The 6,081-nt window shown below is 41.1% G+C and overlaps 1 pseudogene; it reads left to right on the top strand.

The window, feature by feature from the left end:
* Positions 1-339: 339 nt before the first annotated feature.
* LOC136479636 (uncharacterized) lies at positions 340-2,224 on the top strand (annotated as a pseudogene).
* The last annotated feature ends 3,857 nt before the right edge of the window (positions 2,225-6,081 follow it).

Below are 6,081 nucleotides of genomic sequence, written 5' to 3'. Positions count from 1 at the left end.
TATTGTTATCTCTTCTTTAATTCGGGAAATCCTGAAAAAATTGGGAGTTCTGTCTTTGCACATCAAGGTTATGTGAATTGGAAAAAAGCTAAGGATACTTTTAGTAAGCATAGTGCTTGCAAGACTCATGTAGAGGCTAGGCTGAAGTGTGATGACTTTATGAACCAAAGGACAAGTGTGGGTCGAAAATTAGTTGAGGTAAGCACGGAGGAAGAAAAACGATATGAGATTCGTTTGACATCTTCTTTAGATGTTGCAAGGTTTCTCATATCACAAGGGCAACCTTTTCGTGGAGATGATGAGAGTTCTACTTCCCTCAACAAGGGTACATTCAGAGAGATGGTTGATTGGTATAAAGATAAGGTTGAGATTGTGAAGGACGCATATGACAAAGTTTCTAAAAATTGCCAAATGTTATCTCCTGATATACAAAATGACCTTGCAAAAGCTTGTGCAGAGGAAGTCACAGCTATCATTATGGATGAGATTCGACGTAGAAAATTCTCGGTGCTTATTGATGAGTCTCGAGATGTATCAATAAAAGAGCAAATGGCAGTGATTCTAAGGTTAGTACTTTACAAATGCAATTTTGTGCATAGATTTTTTATAACTATTTCTACAATTATACTAACACATAAACAAATGTGGTGTGCAGGTTTGTCAATGATGAAGGGAAAGTGGTGGAGAGATTTCTTGGACTTCAGCATGTTCAGAGTTGTACAGCTATTGCATTGAAAGAAGCTTTGGTTAGTATGCTTTCAAGTCACAATTTGTCTATCTCTATGCTCCGTGGGCAAGGGTATGATGGAGCTTCTAATATGAGAGGTGAATTTAACGGGGTGCAAAAATTGATTTGTGATGAAAATCCTTATGCTTTCTATGTGCATTGTTTTGCCCATCAATTGCAACTAGTGGTTGTTACCGTTTCGACTTCTAGTGCAGACATTGCAGATTTCTTTAACTATATTCCTTTAATAATCAACAATGTGGGCGCAAGTTGCATGAGAAAAGATGTCTTGCTTACAAAGCATCATGATGTGTTGCTAGAAAAGATTGAGAATGGTGAGATTATGACTGGAAGAGGTTTAAATCAAGAAAGCAGCCTAGCTAGGCCCGGAGATACTAGATGGGGTTAACATCTTAAAACTTTGCTTCACATTTTGGTCATGTGGGAGGCTATCATAGATGTCCTTGAGATAGTGAAGAAAGATTCTATTAAACCAACATGTAATGGTGGAGCTTTAGGTTTAATTGGAAAAATGGAGAGCTTTGATTTTGTGTTCATCCTGCATTTGATGATAGAATTGTTGAGCATGACAGATATTTTGTCACATGCTTTGCAAAGGAAGGATCAAGACATAGTTGAAGCAATGCATTTGATCACGGATGTGAAAGATAGCTTGCTGGATATGAGGGAAAATGGATGGGAGCCATTACTCAAAAAAGTAAAAACATTCTGTGAGAAGAATGAGATTGAAGTGCCAGATATGGGTAAGGAAATAAATGTTAGAGGGACATCTAGACGAAGAAAGCAAAAGGTAACAAACATGCATTACTATCATGTTGAGATTTTTTTGTCGCCATTGATGCCATCTTGACTGAGTTGAATCATCGGTTCAGTGAAATTAGTTCAGAGTTATTAGTATGTATGGCTGCTTTTAACCCAAGGAACTCCTTCTCTAATTTTGATATGGACAAACTTGTGACGCTCGCTGAAATTTATGCTGAGGATTTTGATATTGGTGAACTTGCTGTTTTGCCAAATCAACTTAGACAGTTTGTGAACCGTGCTAGAAGAACTCTAGAATTTCTTGGATGCACTGAACTTGGAAAAGTTGCTGAAATTATGGTGAAGACTAAAATGCACGAATCTTATAAATTGGTTTATCGTCTCATTGAGCTAACCTTGATACTACCGGTGGCAACGGCTTCATTTGAGAGGATATTTTCAGCCATATCTATTATAAAGACAGATTTGCGTAGTAAAATGGGTGATGACTGGCTCAATGACTTGATGATATGCTATAATGAGAAGGTGATATTTAGAAAGATTGATAATGTAAAGATCAAAAAGCGGTTTTAAGAGATGAAAAAGCGTCGTATGTTATTGCCTAAAAAATTAGTGGTATGCTCTATTCTCTTCTAAATTCATAATTTGGAGGTCCATATATGTTTGACTAATCAATTATGTCTATTTGTGTAGATTGCTACTTCGGATGAATAATGTGTGTCAACGTCAAGCGCCGTCTATTAGTTTCGTAATTTGGCCTTTCGGTATGAATGAACTGCTTCCTTTATTTTTCATGATGTATTTTGTGAATTTCATCGTTAACCAATGTTTTTAATATAAGACTACTTCTGGCTATCATATTTGTCTATTGTGAGGGGTTATAGTAGAGCTAAGTCATTGTAGCACTTTTGTTCAGCCCCTCCTAAATTTTTTCCTGGCTTCATCCCTAATCCCTGATAGTATGGTGGTTCCCATGATGAAGGCGGCGTTGCTTTTATGGCATATATTTACCAGTTTAATGAAATAGTTGTTTCTTCATCAGATAGTTGTTTCTTCATCATTTTTTTGTTACTCTGGTCTCAAAACGTGCACAAACATGAGAAACATGATAAGTTAAGAGCGATAGTGAAACATGGGAAGAATCTATACAAGAATTGAATTCAGTGGATAAGAATTTACTTCCTAAAAATGAACCGTAATACGCTAATTACACAAATGTTTTGTTGGAATGAAGTATAGAAATACCTAAGATAACTACTCAATAAGTCTCAACAAAATACAAATGCTGCCTTAGAGGTTTACATTCTTGAAATTTGACATCACTTTTTAATAGAATATAAAAAATTTGCCATTATTTTTAATAGAATATAGAGTAAAATACACTGGCACTCCATAAACTACTACGTCATTCTCATCTTGATCACAAAACTATAAAATTGCATATCTAGATCCCTAAACTATTTAAGTACACCAATTTTGGTCCAAAGCAGCCACATCACAACAAATTAGCTGATGTGGTGCTTTAGCGTGGAACCACATGTGGGTTCATAGCTCATAAGTACAAGGCTGATGCCTACTATTACGTCATGCACACCTGTGTCCCCAAACTATAAAATTTGCAAAGCTCCCTAATCTATTTAAGTACTCTATCTCGTCCCAAACTAGCCCCAACATACTCCATTCATTGTCGTCTAGCTCACCGAAGAGGCTTGGAGCAAAAAGGCTCATTCTTGACCTCCTTATCATCCGCATGCTATCTTGTCTTGGCAATCCACGTCTTGGCGCCACTTTGCCATGCTAGCAGCACAATGTGACTGGGTTCAGATAGTGTTGTCATGCATACGTCCATGTAAAAGACCACCTACATGACCACCCTAAGAGCATTTCCAGCAGGGACCCTATTCAAGCCCCAAACCTAAAATTTGAGGGCTTGGACCGAAAACGCAGCTCCAGCAGAGCCCCAACTTAGTCCCTCAAATCACCCCCTGGCCCTCATTCCTAGGGACCCTGGAGGTGGCTCCTACTTTTCGGTTGTGGCCATTTTTGCTCCCCGCCCCCGTCCGGAACCGGCAGCGCGGGCTCCTCCTTAGTGTGAGCGAGGCCCTGGCACGGCCTCCTTCCCGGCGGTGCGGGCTCCGGCTCCTCATCGATGCTCCCAGCGGCTCGGGCTCCTCCCCGTTGTTCCTAGGCGGAGCGGGATCCTCTCCGGCCAACGGCGGGAGCTCCTCCCGACGCTCCTCCGCGACGTGATGGTGCGGTGGCGCAGGTACGGCACCTCCCCGTCGTGGCTCCCCTTCCTCCCGGTGTCGAGCGGCTGCTCCTCCCCATCCCGGAGATCCCGGCGACTGCTCCTCCAGATCCCGAACAGCAAGCAGCCGCTCCTCAACAGATCCTGGTGTGGCGGCAACACCTCCCGACGAGGAAGCGGCGAGCGACCCGAGCGGCCACTCCTCTCTTCTCCGTCCTAGGGCTCCGACCGACACTCAAACCGGCAACACTCCCTGCTTCTCTCCGCTCAGATGTCAAGGCCGCAACGAGCTCTTCCCAGCAAGCGGCGCCTGGGCTAGCGCCTCCCCCAGCGAGGTCGCTCGACTCCCTCGGCGCTCCCCTGCGTAACCCGTCAAAACTACGACAAGTCCTTCTGAGACCACGACGAGCTCTTCCCATTCCTCTGCGTTGAGTTAGCTCAGATAGGTAAATATTGAAGATAACAAGTGGGCCCAGATTGTCAGTGACTATTCAAAGGATTTGAGGACTCTGATTTGAGGGCTTCTACTGGAGGGAGGAAAAAAATCAGGCCCTAAAAAATGAGGGGAAGCCCCGAAATCAAAAGTAGGGGCCCTGATTTGAGGGCTTGTGCTGGAGATGCTCTTGTGGCCACAATTCATTCTGGGCAGCTGGATGGACATCATCCCAATGAACATATACTATAGTTGAGAACCCTACATATCTCATTTTAGTAGTTTGCATGGACACAATTTGTTCTTGGTGAATGCTTGGACAGTCTCTATTGCCAAACAATACTATTATTTTAATTTGTTAGCTCCGCTGGGTATCCTCTCTGGACAATGCTGCGTAGACACTGATGCTTGCTTGACTGCGTCGTCCATCTAGCGGTCGAGGCATAGATGCTTTGGACCGAGATCGTAGTACTTCAATGGATTGTGGACCTAAATTTGCAATTTCATAATCTAGGGATCAAGGTGAGAGTCAGTAATAGTTTAGGGACCAACCATGCAATTATGAGCTGTGCACCCACATACTGCCCCCGTGCAGGAACATCACACCAGCTAATTTCCAGTGATGTGACCGCTTCAGACCGGGATTGAGGCGCTTATGTAGTTTGGGGACTTAGATTGGTATATATAATTTCGTTGTTTGGGGTCAAAAAGAAAAGTGTGACAATGTGTGATTTGGAACTACTTGATCCAAACTAACATATGTTTTCCTATTCAGAAGAACTACTTTTATGTCGGTAACAACTGAAATAATATGAATTAGGTTACTGTTCTGCAAAAAATGGGCTACCTTCATTTCTCTTAAACTGTTCGTTTAAATCTACATTTCTTTCAATGACATTGGGATTTTCTCATTGTTTTATTTCATTATTTGCAGAATAAATGGAAGTAAAACATGAAGGGTTTTTCTATGCTCATGTTTGTGTTAAAGCATAGAATTATTTTATTACTGTGTTTTTTATTTATAGTATTCTACCATGTTTCGCCACATGTGCATAAAATTTACCAAGACAGTGTGTTGTGTTGCCACCATATTCCTAACATAAAATTAAAACATACAATTGTAGAGTAAAAGCAGAGTTGATTGTTATCTTACTACATTGAGCGTACCAAGAAAATTCAGCTCTAAACACTATACCATAGCTGATAAGTCGGCTGATAAGTTCAAGCGAACAGGCTGAAATACTCCATTGACATCTTCACAAATGATCTCGACTATCTGAAGGTGTTGCGATATTTTGGTCGATTTCACTTTTGCATCAGGGTATCCTTTTATTTCCACTTTATATCTGGTAGAGAACCGAGCTTTACTCCCGGTGGGGAACCCCCTCTAGTCCCGGTTCCCCACCCGGGAGCAAGCATCCGGGACTAAAGGGGGGGTCCTTTAGTCCCGGGTCAGGAACCGGGACTAAAGGAGGACCTTTAGTCCCGGTGGGTAACATCAACCGGGACTAAAGGTGCCTCCTGACATGCCACGATGGCCGGCACCTTTAGTCCCGGTTGGTAATACGAACCGGGACTAAAGGTTTTTTTCTTTTTTCTTTTCTTTTCATTTTTTTGTTTTCTTTTCAAAATAGGTTTTCGAAGTCGTATTGTATGCTGCTAATTATACATTTATACGCGCATATAGTATATTTCGGTTCAAGCACAATGAACGTATTAAATCACACAATTCAAGCATAGAAATATATATATATATATATATATATATATATATATATATATATATATATGCATGCATGCATCATATATATATTTACATGCATGCATGCATATGTGTATTTTACATTATATTATTTCATGTGCATATATTACAAAAGATTGCATTATAGT

The sequence above is a fragment of the Miscanthus floridulus genome, chromosome 9 (assembly GCF_019320115.1).
Source record: "Miscanthus floridulus cultivar M001 chromosome 9, ASM1932011v1, whole genome shotgun sequence".
In the NCBI taxonomy this organism is placed as follows: Eukaryota; Viridiplantae; Streptophyta; class Magnoliopsida; order Poales; family Poaceae; genus Miscanthus; species Miscanthus floridulus.
The sequence above is the reverse complement of the archived record's forward strand: the minus strand, read 5'-3'. Positions and strand labels throughout refer to the sequence as shown.